The sequence below is a fragment of the Zalophus californianus genome, chromosome 8 (assembly GCF_009762305.2).
Source record: "Zalophus californianus isolate mZalCal1 chromosome 8, mZalCal1.pri.v2, whole genome shotgun sequence".
Classification (NCBI taxonomy): domain Eukaryota; kingdom Metazoa; phylum Chordata; class Mammalia; order Carnivora; family Otariidae; genus Zalophus; species Zalophus californianus.
The window spans coordinates 49,524,453-49,538,258 of record NC_045602.1 but is presented as its reverse complement, the minus strand read 5'-3'; the positions used below and the strand labels follow the sequence as shown (position 1 = coordinate 49,538,258).

At 44.9% G+C, this 13,806-nt stretch overlaps 1 long non-coding RNA gene across 2 annotated transcripts; it reads left to right on the top strand.

Annotated features, from left to right (window-relative positions):
• Positions 1 to 4,030: 4,030 nt before the first annotated feature.
• On the top strand, positions 4,031 to 13,619 carry LOC113937256. Of its 2 annotated transcripts, XR_003524565.1 has the most exons (4): positions 4,031 to 4,265; positions 9,579 to 9,703; positions 12,237 to 12,335; positions 13,326 to 13,619. It is a non-coding gene; the product is annotated as an uncharacterized LOC113937256 (long non-coding RNA). The 2 variants fall into 2 exon arrangements; XR_003524564.1 differs by lacking the exon at positions 12,237 to 12,335.
• The last annotated feature ends 187 nt before the right edge of the window (positions 13,620 to 13,806 follow it).

Below are 13,806 nucleotides of genomic sequence, written 5' to 3'. Positions count from 1 at the left end.
ATGAGATGATTTCTTTTCTATAATTCACCAAATTTCTTTAATAACCACCTATTACTTTTGAAATTACAAATATTTAATTTAATAAGATTAAGTATTCTAGTGAGAGGTCTCCAGAGGGCTATGTCATGATGCCACTGCATTCATTTAACCATCTAACGTGGGCTAGGGGCCAACACACCAGGCTCCCTGCTCCTGAGCACTCAACAAGGCTGGCCTGGGGTCTGACCTATATAGCTCCACTACATGCGGGCTGGATCTAGGGATACCTGTCTTGTCTGTGCTGCACTTCACCAGCCAAACAGAATCTTCCTCCACTCCACCCTCTAAGGCAGGCCAGGAAGCCCAACAGGAGAATGACAGCCAACAGCCAGATATAAGGCCCCAAAACACCTCTCCACATCTTCAATCCTGGCCAGACCCCCTAGGGAACCATTTCTCTCGTCCCCTGCAAAAATCTCCATGTTTGCCCCCTCCCTTCCCTATTCACATTTACCCAAGTAGGCAGGACCATGCAGCTCCTTGTAGCCTGGACTTCGCATGTTCAGAGCACTTTACAGTCTACAGAGCACCTTGAAAAACACAATTTTATAGTACCACGGTTAAGAGTACTGTTTCTAGACTCGGACTGCTTATGTTCAATTCCTGGCCTCAGCGGTGAATTACATAAACTTTGTCCAGTTACTTAACATCTCTGTGCTTCGATTTCCTTCTCTGTCATTTGGGAACAAAGAACATACCTCAGAGAGCTGTTGTGAGGATTAGCCAAGATAATCCATGTAAAACATTTAGGACATTGCCTGGTATTTAGTAAGTACTCAACAAAAGCCAGCTAGTATCGATGCTGTTATCCTCATATTTGGACATCACCATAACCCCAGCAAGAGGGAGGCCGGGGACAGTGCTGACAAGGAAACGGAGGCTTAGAGAACTGAGTAACTTCCCAGAAGTTACACAGAAGGTGAGGAGTGGAGCCAAAACTGGAAGCAGAGCCTGACCCAGGACCCTCTGCATTTTCCACTAGCCTCAGTGTTGACCACACACCTCTCTAAGGCTTCTTCCTAGGTCATGCTCCTCCCCTAGACCACAATGCCTCCAGAGATTCAGGAGAACTCATATCTAAGAACAACCTCACAACTCACCAGCCACACAGGTTTATATGGTCACCTAAATTCTTGGGAGGCCGTTTCTTCTCCTATAAAATGGGAATATCATCTGCCATCTCTATGTTAATGTTACTAGGCCCGAATAAGGTAATGCATTTGAAAGTGCTTTGCAAAAAATACAGAAGCTATAGAAGTGCAAAAAATTAGCTGACATGATAACAGATGATATATAAGTCTAAAATAAAATATCTAGACAACAAATGTTATAAGGAATTAAAGACAAAGAAAGGTGAACTAAAAAGGGGTTGAAAAAAGAAAAAGAAAAGGGGTACGTATGTCTTGAATTATGGGCTGTTTTCTGGATATGTAAAAAGGCCAACCAATACTGTAAGTTATTAACACACTGAGTAGAGACAGTATAATTTTGCTTGACTAGGGAATATTAAAGACGACTAGGTTGGCTTTAGTAAAGAATTCTAGACAAGTTCTTCTATCGAACTATAAGCCTTTTAAAGCACAGCCCACAACTTCCCTCTTTGTGATCCCATCACCCTTAGTTCATGGAGTCAAATATTTATTGAGAAAATAAACACATCAGTATTGAGATGTAGAAGGTAAGTATGGATAGTCAGGGAGTTTAACATTCAGGTAGAGATAGATAAATCCATCTACATGATTGCAACAAGGAGGTCTCTTCCTGAGCAGGAGACTGCCATAACGAAAACTATTTTGGGAGGATCAAATGGGTGGCAGAGCAGGCTGGAGTGGAGGCAGGAGCAACTCAGTAAAGACAGGAAAACAGCAGGGAGACTGCTGCAAACTGAGCAAGGGGTGAGGAGGGTCTGAACCAAGGAAGGGAGGGAAGGAGAAGGAAAGAAGGAGGGGAGGATAGGAGCTAATTCAGAGAATGTACAAAAATGCCCTAAGAAGGCCCTAGGACAGATCACCTGTGGGGAAAGAGGCAGAGTGCCTGCACGGGCTCCAGAGACAGACAGACCTAGATACAGCTTTGGTTCTCCTTATTTCCTCACCTGTATGATTCTGGTCAAGATATTTAACTTTCTGAGCCCAGCTACCTCATCTGAAAAAAGGGGGAAATAATACCTACCTCAGAGGGATGTTGTGAGGATTAAATAAGATTGAAGAAAGCATTTAACACAGTGCCTGGCACAGAATATATGTTCAACAAAATATAGATACCATCTTCATCATTATTGAGAAGATACATCAATGGTGATTTACACACAGTAGGAACTTAAATGTTGCATAAATAGGTGGATGGATGAAGGAATGCATGAACAAAAAAATGAATGAATGAACTCAGGAGCTTTCAAGCATGAGTAATGGAAGAATGATTGAAAACATTAAAATTGGGAGGAAATGGGAAGGCAAACTGAACATGTTAGGAGAGAGAAGATAAGTCTGTTCTTAGGCCCTTCTCTGGAGCAAATTTGACTGTGCACACTAACACACATATTTCACTGTCTCCTTCCAAAATGCACCTGTGATGCAGACAAAACAGGCTGCATTGTCTCTATCCTATAGGTGATGGAACTGAGTCTCAGAAGTCAAATAACTCTCCTAAGTCTCATGGCCAGAAATGGCAGGGGGGGCACATTTGACTAGCTGTACAAACAGGTGATCCTTCCATAGCACCTTCCATGGGCCCCATCCCATGTCACATAGGACAATTCTGAGTTACATGTTCCCTCAGCCAGAGATGAGACCGATACGCTGTGGACTTAATTCATCTTCCTCCCCAGGTATATTAAATACTGTTGAGATATCTAGGAAAACGGGAAGAGAGGAAGGAAAAAATCTCAATCTCTGTCTGACAAATAGGTAACAATGGTCTTGGAGATTATTTCAGAAAATGACAGGAAAGCGAGTAGATTGTTAAGAATTAAGAAGGAACGAACAAGTAAGAAGAAGCAGCCTCTTTGGCACCGAGGCTGCACTTTTCCTACCTTGCTTTTTACTAGCACTCCAGCATCCTTTGAGCCCTTGACCTCCTCTTGTCTCATCTCACCTAACCTTGATCCTGAGTTAACCCAACTGATTTCACTCATCCCTCTCATAGAGGAGCTGGTTTGAGTCCCAGGCAGTCTCATAGCAGGGTCCACACACTTGAACTGAACTGTATCAGGTACTGGGTAGAGAGTAGTTTGGTTACAAAGATAAAAGAAACACAATAGTAACTAGCAAGATTCAGATTTTCTTCAGACTAGGACAAAATTGTACATCTCTGAAAGTACTGGTAAGGAAGGGATAAGTGTGAATTTAAGTCCCTCAGGAATCAGGAAAAAAGAGCTGTTTGCTCACTGAGTGGGGAACAGAGGCTGTGGGACTAGAAGCGTGGAAGGCTGGATTTCAGATATACAGAGGAACCCAGAAAGAAGACACGTACACACCCCATTGCTCCAATGTCCTACTCCGGTATCTGCCTCACAGATCTCAAACAGACTGGGCCTAAACCCTAAATGGACTTTCTTTACCTTTCCAGCCCCTTGCTATCCCCAAAAATGTCTACAGCCCACTCTCAATCTGAACACAACTCCACCTCCTCCCGAAGTATCCCCTTCCCCCAAGAATACCCAGTGACTGCCAGGCCCACCTCCAAAGGCCCAGACCTCGAGGAGCCAGGAAGGAAGTCTACACAATATGCCTCATTTATCCTCAATAAAGGAACTTTTGCAGGAAGGCAGCAGGTACGTGAGTAGCCCAGCTACTGGGGTCTCCATACTCAAGAACTGCAACCTTCCCCATGCTAGCAGGAGTCCTACTTGACAGACAGCCTGTTTGAAGTTCCTGCTGGTTCCTCCCCGTGAATCAACCAGCAATTCTCTGGCACTAGGACCCTGCAGACAGGGAACCCGGAGCCTGCGCTCTAAAGAGAGAGATGCACCATTTCACAACTTCAGCAAAAGCCAAGGCAGCCAACAAAGCCACAGCCACCTTGGCTGTGCTTGGGCTCTGCCTTTTGGGCAGCTCACCGGCCACTCCCCAAAAGCAGAGCATTCTGTCCCTTCTCTTTTTAAATCCACGTCATCGTTTGATCATAATGGAAATCAATCTCCTCAAGTCACCACGCAAAGGCGTATCCATAGCAACCACAAGAGGAAGGACACGGATGTGATGCTCCAGTAGCTGCAGCAGCAAAAGGTAAGCCTGTTTCTCTTCCATCCATGCTATCCCACCATTCTCCCCCTTCATTCAATCACATTAAAGGGAAAAACATGAAAGGTAAGTGTTAATAATCTATGCTATTATGTAAGGTTATAAGTCTGCCTACTCCCATATCTGGCAGAAAAAAAAATTCTCTTTTTCTGGATGGATGGGGACAATTCCCTTTTAAGTATTCACTGTCTCAGGTGACACAGTCTCAGCCTGCAATACAGACAAAGCACTATCAGTCACTTGTCTCTCTAGTCAGGATGCTAGTCTCATTCGAGGACTTCAGAGTTCCCTACGTAGTTGTAAAAGGCCAGCAGCCACACTGACCCCACCACCCTGCCCACCCATGCCACTAGCATGCCCACACACTGGCCAGATAAGACCTGCTCCTTAGCAGCCCTAGACTCCAGCCCCTCAAGGTCCAGAAACTGGGAACTGGGATTCAATTTTTGCCTCCTCTGATGCCTCAGGGAGAGCAGTGCCATTTCTACAGAGGTAAGAGACTCATCAAACACAAGCACTACTAAGCCTAAGTAATCTTCCATGCCTCCATTTCCTCTTGCGTAAAATAGAGACCATAACAATACCTTTCTAACAGAGTTGTTGTGAGAAGGCTTGAAAAGCACTCAGAAGAGTGCCTGGTATGAAGCACTCAATAAACATCAGCCATTATTATTATGAGAAAGAGGAAGGAGGGCCTACAGTGTGAGGTTTAAGTTCGGAGGGTACTCAACACTCTTGGAGAGAATCTCAGGTCTGATCTCTGTCCCTTTTCTCTGGACAGTTATTTCAGACTTCCTTACTACTTTAAGTCCCTATTCCTGTCTGAGCCCACACCACACCTCCCTCAGCAGATAAAGTTGCTCAGAAAGAAAACTGAACCTATTAGAGAAGAATTCCTTTGCCAATTTAGACAGATCTGCCACCATCACTGCCTCTTCCTTCCTACATTCTTTCCTTTCTTCTGTCATTCCTCTTTCAAAGAAAATGATGTCCCTTTCTTTTCAGGGCCAACCCCTCCACCCTCCTCTGAGGACCTGATTTAGCAAGCATCTTTTCTCTCCTGCCTTCAACTGCACCCTCTCTACTTGCTCTTACACATTATTAGGTAAACCTATGCTCAAGACTTCTAGGAAAATCCGTCTCTAGTCTCTGCTACCTCCTCAGCAAGACGCCACCATCTCCCTTCTTTCCTGCTGGGCTACTCAAAGTGAGTACACCCTCCTCTCTTCCTTTCCCATGCACTCCTCAATCTGGCTCAACCTTGCTCCTGTCCCTACCACTTCTCAGAAGCTGCTCACACTAAAAAAGTGAAAGAGCCCGGTGACCACAATCTCCTAACTGTCCAGTCTCAAGGTGCATTTTCCAAGCTCATCCTACTTGACTTCTCTGTAGCAACTGAAGCCGCTGATCCTCTTCCTGGAACTTTTTCCTCTCCTCGCTCTCTGGAAACATTCTCTCCTACCTTGCACACTAACCCTTCTTGCCTCCTCTGTCATCTTCAGCCTCCTATATGCATAGCTGGGCTCATCCATTCCCCCGGCATCAACCCCCACTTACACCTATGCCCCAGGCATAGACTCTCTTCTGAACCTTAGACCCACGCTTCCGCCTGTCTGCTAAGTGCCACAGACGCCCCCCCAAGTTCAACATAACTCAAAACACACTTGGTATCTTCCCCCTCAAAAAATGTTCCTCTTCTCTATTTCCTCTACTACTGGCACCACCACCCACCCAAACAGAAAACGGAGTCATCCTTAACAACCCCCTCTCTTGTTCTCAACAACCAGTTAATCATTATATCAGGTTGACTGTCTCTACGGTCTCACTCAGATTCATCTCCTTTCCACCCCCACTGACCTAATCCTTAGTTCAGTGTCATACCATGCTTATGTTATATTACAAGAGTCTCCTGATGTCCCTGATCTAAATTCTCCCTTTAGTCTACTTCCACAGTTAGCTTCCCAAAATACAATCACATCACCTCTCTGCCCGCAAAACTGAATCTTCTTTAGCACAGCACTTCAGGTCGAAACCTGGCCTCATTATGAATATCTAGTCTCATCTCACCTCTCCTCTGATCCCAAAGTTCTTATATTCAGCTACATGGACCTACTTACCTTAGCCCTTCCGCCTCTATAAATGTTGCAAAATCGCCAAAGCCATTCTCTTTCCTCACCATCAAGGCTCAGCTCAATTATCACCTCTTTCCTGAAGATTCCAACGTCTCCATGCAGAGCTAGTCATTCCTTCCTGTGCCCTCACGCAGCACTTTGGACATATCTCTATTACAACATCACATTTTTATTAAAATATCGTCTCTCCCTTATCCATCATGAACTCCTCCAGGGAAGAGAGTTTTTATTCATTTCAGTATCCTAAGCACTGAACACAGAAGACATTGAATGTTAAATACAAGGCTGTACCAACACCAGGCTCTTGGGATATAAGCTGGCTCTGACAAGTTTCCCAGAGTAGCTCCACCCTTAAAGACCCCGCACCGTAGAGGAAATTAACAGCCATGTACCCACGAACCCCAGCAGATGTAGCTCTTTCCTCTCCAGACAGGAGCCTAAGAAACTAAAAATGGAGGGACAGCCCCACATCTTACAGAATTTGGTAATGACACTAGTTCTCAATCTCCTATGTTTCCATGGTGAGAGGACCACAGAGAGACCTCTAGGCTCTAGGGCAAATGCAGATCTGGGAAAACAGCTTGAGTGAGGCTTTGGGGGTGACAAAGGTCCAGTCTTTGCTTAAGTGAAGCCCTCAGGGGTATGTAGGAGCATGGGGACACTCAATTTGTCCATCAGCCAAGAGCTACTGGTACGAGCCCGAACTTGAAAAGAAAATGAGGGGCGCCTGGGTGGCTCAGTCATTAAGCGTCTGCCTTCGGCTCAGGTCATGACCCCAGGGTCCTGGGATCAGGCCCCGCACTGGGCTCCCTGCTCAGCGGGGAGCCTGCTTCTCCCTCTCCCTCTGCCTGCGGCTCAACCTACTTGTGCTCTCTCTCTCTCTGTTAAACCAATCAATCAATCAATCAATCTTAAAAAAGAAAGAAAGAAAGAAAAATGATAGAAAGCCAATTCCAGAGTCTCCAGGATGGCAAGGGCCCTAAGACAGATTTGAATCAGTCAATTGCTCAGCACTTAACCTCCTCTGGGGACACTGAGGATTCAGTTCTCATTTCACTTGGTATGGGGCGGCCCACCCAAGTCCCCACAGTACCACCAGTAGCTATACACAGTCCAAGCACCCTGGGAATCCTCTACTACAATCCCTCCCAACCCATAACTCCAGGCAGCCACTAGCAATGACAGAGATGGAAGAGTAAAAACTAGAGCGGAAGTTCTCAACAGTATCACGATTCCCTCGCGGTCTTCTGAATCCTCCCTAACAAGTTCTCCTTTGTACCCTCACGTCAGTCAGGCCCAACTCACCAACTCTTAGTATTGCCTCCCGCATCCCTCTTTTCTCCTCCATTACCACTGTCATCTCTTTGGTTGGCCATTTAAAGCTTTGAGAATTGAGGCAACTATTTTCCCTCTTTGGTGCCTCATCTACAAAACAGGATAACAGCTGCTCTGCCTGCCTCACAGGATTATTAAATGAGATCATACCTGTGGAAGGTTCTGTAATCTGTAAAATCTTATACATAAATATAAGGCATTCTTATTATCATCAACCTAAGTCCTCTATTACTGATACGTGAAGCATATCTGGCTCCCTGCCTCTCTCTCCATTTCCAACTACATTATATCCCACAGTAAGATAATGACACGCTCTAAAATACAAAGCCCATATGCCCACCCGCCTCAAATCTTTCACTGACATACCATTTCTTACTTTAATCAAACAGTCCTGGCTCTCACATATGCACTGTCATCTCTGCACCACTGTCAGCAGCTTAGGATGCTTTCCCTAGTCTTGCAAGCCCCACCCATCCTTCAAAGGCCAGCCAAAGCCCCACTACACTCCATGCAGAAAGACTAAATTTAAGAGAGGCATTTGAAACAATGTCATGGAAGAATTAAGGATAACTCAGCAGAGGAAACTTGGTGGGAACAGCTATCATCTAACACTTTAAGAATCACCTTTTTAAAGAGGGACTGCACTTTTTTTTCTGTTCAACTGTAAAAGAGAACCTAGGACCAACAGGATGGAAGTTGCAGAGATGTATTTCAGCAAACTGAAAAACTTCCTTACTAAGCCATCTCAAGATGAAATGTAGTAAATTCCTCGTTATTAGAAATGTTCAAGCCCAAACTGGCTATTTGGGAAGGATATTTTAGATGGACTTCAACTCTCACAAGGGTAACTGAACTTGAATCACAGCGTTTTAGATCTGAAAGGAACCTCAGTGCTCTTCTAGTCCAGTCTCCTATTTCACAGGTCTGGACAAGTGAAGTGGCTCACTCATGGCAGCAAAGTTTGTATCCGAGAGCAGGAAGAATATGGTCTCTGAATCTCAACCCAGTGATTTACACCCTTGCTCTTCAAAGCGTGATCCGAAGAGCAGCAGCACCTGGAAACTTGTTAGAAATGTCGACCCAAGCGCGATGTTTTTTAACAAGACGGGCAGGTGTATGCGCCATTAAAGTCTGAAAAGCACTGACCTAAACTGTGCCTTTCAAACCTTGATTTTCTCGTTCTGGAATTGCATTTCCCAAACTATTTCAGATGTTAAACGGAGTCAGCACAGAAGAAAAACAGCATTTCCCATTCAAATCTGCGGAAGTCTCCATACAATACTTGCAGTGTGAGATTCATGGTAACTATCTTTAGCATAGTGAAGGCTCTGAAATATTCTGTAGAAAAGTTTAACCGTGAAGTTTCTAAACATATTTGAGCACGAAATGCCTTAAGGAAAAAAAAAAAAAGTTATGGCACTCTCCTTTAACATCCCCATAGCTCAGGCTCTGGCTGTACACCAGGTAAAGAGTGTCAGTCTCGACCTCATAGCTCTTGGACTCAGTACCTTAAGCGTACTGGATTAGCAAGCGGTCGGCATGGGCTTGCTGTTCTCATCACGGCACTACATGAGGGGAAGCTTCTAAACCACTGCCTCTTTAAAAACAGCGGGGTTCCTTATCTGTGGGATTTACCTGTGGTTCTGCCTTAAAGACAAGCGGAACGTGCAAGATGACTACTCGAAAGTCATCCTGCCAGTAAAAGCGGACCCCAGGAGTGGGAGACACAGACACACCAGACCCATATCCAGGCCCCCACGCTTGACTCCTCTATGGGTTTTGGGTTTTTTGTTTTTCGTTTGACACAAACTTCTCAACCATGTGCCCACAGAAACCTGTGGCTCCGAATGGGTTCAGACGCTCCCAGGAAAGGAAGGAGACCCTCGCCGCTGTGGAGGAATTCGGAGGCGCAACCACTCCGACCCCGGGAGAACACCGCCAGGCTGAAGAGCGCAGGTGGGTCGGACAGGCCCAGACGCAAGCAGGCGCCCACCCCGCCGCGGCCCACCCCTACCGTCCCCGCTCCGCACACCGGGCTCCATGCCGCGCCCAGCCCAGCACCAGCCCCCCCACCCCCGGTCCACCGCCGGGAACCTAGCGAACACAAGGGGGCGGCGGAGACGGTTGGCAGGGTGGCCGCCTCCGTACCTGTCCTGTCAGGGGCTCCGCGCCCGGATCCGGCCCCACCACAGGCGACCGACGCCCAAGTCCTTGCCGGTCGCGCCCCACCCGCCCCGCCCGCGTGGGCTGCCCGACGCGCCGCCCGACCCCTTGAGGCCCGCCCCACGCCCTCTCATCCCAGAGGCCCAGCGGCGCTCCGGCTCCAGGGAACACGCTACTCTTCCCCGAAGACCAGCCCGGGTTAAAAACTGCGCGCTGAGCACAGCCAAGGCGACAGCGGTCAGGCACAAAACTGGACACCTGGAGCGAAATGTGCGCGTGCGCAATGTGTCTGGGAAGCCAATTAGGACCACAGGAGAGAGGCGCCTCTGAGAGGCCTGCGCCCTCTGCCGGCCGAGGGGAGACAGCGCTCAGGGATTGGAGGACTCCTTGCTTTGGGCAAATGTATCTCCAGGGGTGTCTAAGCTTTTGAGCGCTAAACTGCTAATTAAAACATTAGTGATAACCATATCTCTCGTCAGGCAGCTTGAGGAAAAAATTAAATTTTGCGGCTACTCGGCGTTATCCGTATGGGGATACAGGCATTCTCATGCCCTTACGATGGGAATGTAAAATAACGCAAATGCACGTAATGGCATTTGGCCTTTTTAATTTAAAAAGAAAAAAAAAACATTAAAAGGACAAACTCCTTGACCCAATGTACCCACTTCTAATAGTGTAGTCAAAGAAACGAAATAATAGGGCAAGTGTTCAAAGATACTTGTACAAGGATGTTGGGAGAGCCAGGATTCGACAGAGGAGGGGTTTGAATTCTAACAGGCTGTGTGAGAACTTGGGCGGATTCCTTAATCCTTCCATGTCCCTGTCTCCTCATTTGTAAGATGGGAATGTTAATGATATTATCTATATTACTAGGTTGTTAGGAAGATTAAATGAATCCATTTAAAGAGCCTGAATAATAACCATTGTAATGTTATATTTATCTCAGTTAATCTAAGATTGAAAACAACCTGAGAAGTCCATAAAATTGATGGTGAGGTGGAGGTGGGGGTGGAGGTATAAATGGTAGAAAGGATGAATTGGACAACGTCTCCACCATGGCCCCATTTTTTTCCCCATTTCATATTCTAAATATTTCTAATATATTGAATGGATAATGCATTTGCATAAGTCAAAAATCAAAACAATATAAAAAGCATACACTGAAAAACCTCCCTTCAAACTTTGTTTCCATCCACTCCTTCCTTCTGCCCATTACAAGTAACCTTTGTTTTTAGTTTCTTGTTTATCCTCTCAATGTTCTATGCAAATGCAAGCAAATATGAATATATAGTCTTACTCCTCCCATTTCTTATGCAAAAGGTAGCATGCTATATACACTTGCATCTTGGTTTCTCCACTTAATATATCTTGGCTATCTTTCTAAATCAGTAAATAGCTTCTTTATTAGAGTTTTTTGTTTGTTTGTTTTTAGAGAGAGAAAGCAAGCACAGGATGAGGGAGTGGGGCAGGTGGAGGAGGCAGAGGGAGAGAGAGAATCTCAAGCAGGTGCCATGCCCAGTGTGGAGCCTGATGTGGGGCTCAATCCCATGACCCTGAGATCATGATCTGAGCCGAAATCAGGAGTTGGATGCTTAACCGAGTCATCCAGGTGCCGCTCTTATTTTTTTCACTGCATAGTACTCTATTGCCTGGATATACATAATTTATGAACCAGCCTCTTCTAGTGGGATACTTTGTTTCCAATCTTTTGCTGCTGCAAGCAAAGCTACAACGAATCACCTTGTACATATGGCACTTCATATGTGAGCAGGTATATACAGGTAGGATACATCCGGGTCAAATAATAAATGCATCTGTAATTTTAGTAGAAATGGCCTCTATCCCCTTCAATCGAAGAGAAACAGCATATAAAAATAAATGTAAAAGGTGCTACATGCACATACTTCTTATTGTGGTAACACATGCATAAAACTTCTCATTTTAACTATTTTTAAGCATACAGTTCAATGGAACTGAGTACACTTACATTATTCTGCAACTGTAGGGACTAAGGGCAGTCTGCCCCAAAAGGTGCCATTTTGACATGCAGATTATTTCAAGCTAAAAACAACCAAGCACTAAGAGAGGAAGACATTTTGACCTCCCATCTAACTGCCTAAATTAATTTATGCTTCAGGAAGAGTTCTCACCGTAGATAACTACATCATAATATGAACTAGGGGTGGTAGAAAGGGAGGAACATAGCAAGACCTGTTTGATAAGAATTCCTTCTATGTCCCTTGTTTCTGGTTGGCCCAGCAACTATTTGTTCACCAAATATTTACTCTTTTCATCTGCCTGTGATTTGCTTTCCTTCCCTTTCTAGTCCCAGACTTCTACTGGCCTCTCCTTAGTTCAAGATGACATATATACTTCAGTTTGCCTGACTGCTTTGGAATCTCATGTCTGTGCGGACTTCCTGTTTGTATGTAATTAAATTTTATTTTCTCCTGTTAATCTGTCTCATGTCAATTCAATCCTTAGACCAGCTAGAAGAGTTTTGAAGGGTATAGGAAAAGTTTTCCTCCCCAGCACAACCATCACCACTACCATCTTTCCTTTCTGAAACTCTGTACCCATTAAACATGAATTCCCTTTTCTCCCCTCCCCCAGGCCCTGGTAACAAGCATTCTACTATCTGTCTCTATGAATCTGACTACTCTAAGTATAGAATGGAATCATACAGAATTTATAAAATGGAATCATACAATATTTGTGCCTGGATTACATTTTCAAGGTTCATTCATGTTGTAGCATGTGTCAGCATTTCTTTCCTTTTTTAAGGCTGACTAGTGTTCCCTTCTGTGTATATACCACATTCTGTTCATCCATTCTCCCATCAGTGGCCATTTGGGTTGTTTCTACCTTTTGGCTATTGTGAGTATGCACATATTTTTAAAACATATATATCCCATTCATCGCATCCCGCAAGATCCCTACCCAAAGAAGCTCATTGCCAGTGTTTTGTTTGTTTGTTTTGTTATTCCAGAGTCAGGCTCTGAAAACTTAAGTATTTTAGATGCAAACAGCAGCTTCCTATATACACTGTTCCAAACCTTGTTTTTATCTCCACTGGACACTGAATCTTGGAGGTTGTCTATATTAGTACATATTGGTCTCTTGAAATTTTTTTTTAAGTAAACATTTTTGAGCTGGAGTCATCCCTCTGAGTGACTTAAACAATCTTTAACAGATGCGCTGAGTTTTCATGTGAAGCAGCCAGGCCTCAGGGTGGAATGGGAGTAGGGATACAGGAAAGACCCAAATGCTTCTCAGCACCGTGAAAGGGGGTCCCCCTGAGTCTAAAGGGTAGGATATGATAATAGGAGAAATACTGTTTCTTTTACATTGGATTAGGCTGCATAGTCTTCAAGGAAGATTAATATTGTCTTTGTTCTATGTCTTTTTTTCATAGGTGCCAGCCTGAGTGTCCCTCTGATGGGGAATTCCAATTTGCATGACTGGAGTCCATCCTCCCAAACTGTGATGCTGAACAGAGAATATCTGTGCTCATCGGGTGGAATCCTGTGCATTCCAGAACATGGGAGGGGACCAAGAGGGGAAAACCTCCCCTTGAGGAAAAGAATACTGTTTCCTAGAAGGAGGAGGTGGTTTTCAGGCTGAGAGACTTGGAGAGGCGATTGGATAAAGGCACAGAGCAAGCCACATGCAGAAGAATGAAAATGGACCATTTTCTTACGCCATACACAAAAATAGACTCAAAATGGATTAAAGACCTAAATGTGAGATAGGAATCCATCAAAATCCTAGAGGAGAACACAGGCAGCAACCTCTTTGACCTTGGCTGCAGCAACTTCTTCCTAGACACATCACCAAAAGCAAGGGAAACAAAGGCAAAAATGAACTATTGGGACTTCATCAAGATAAAAAGCTTT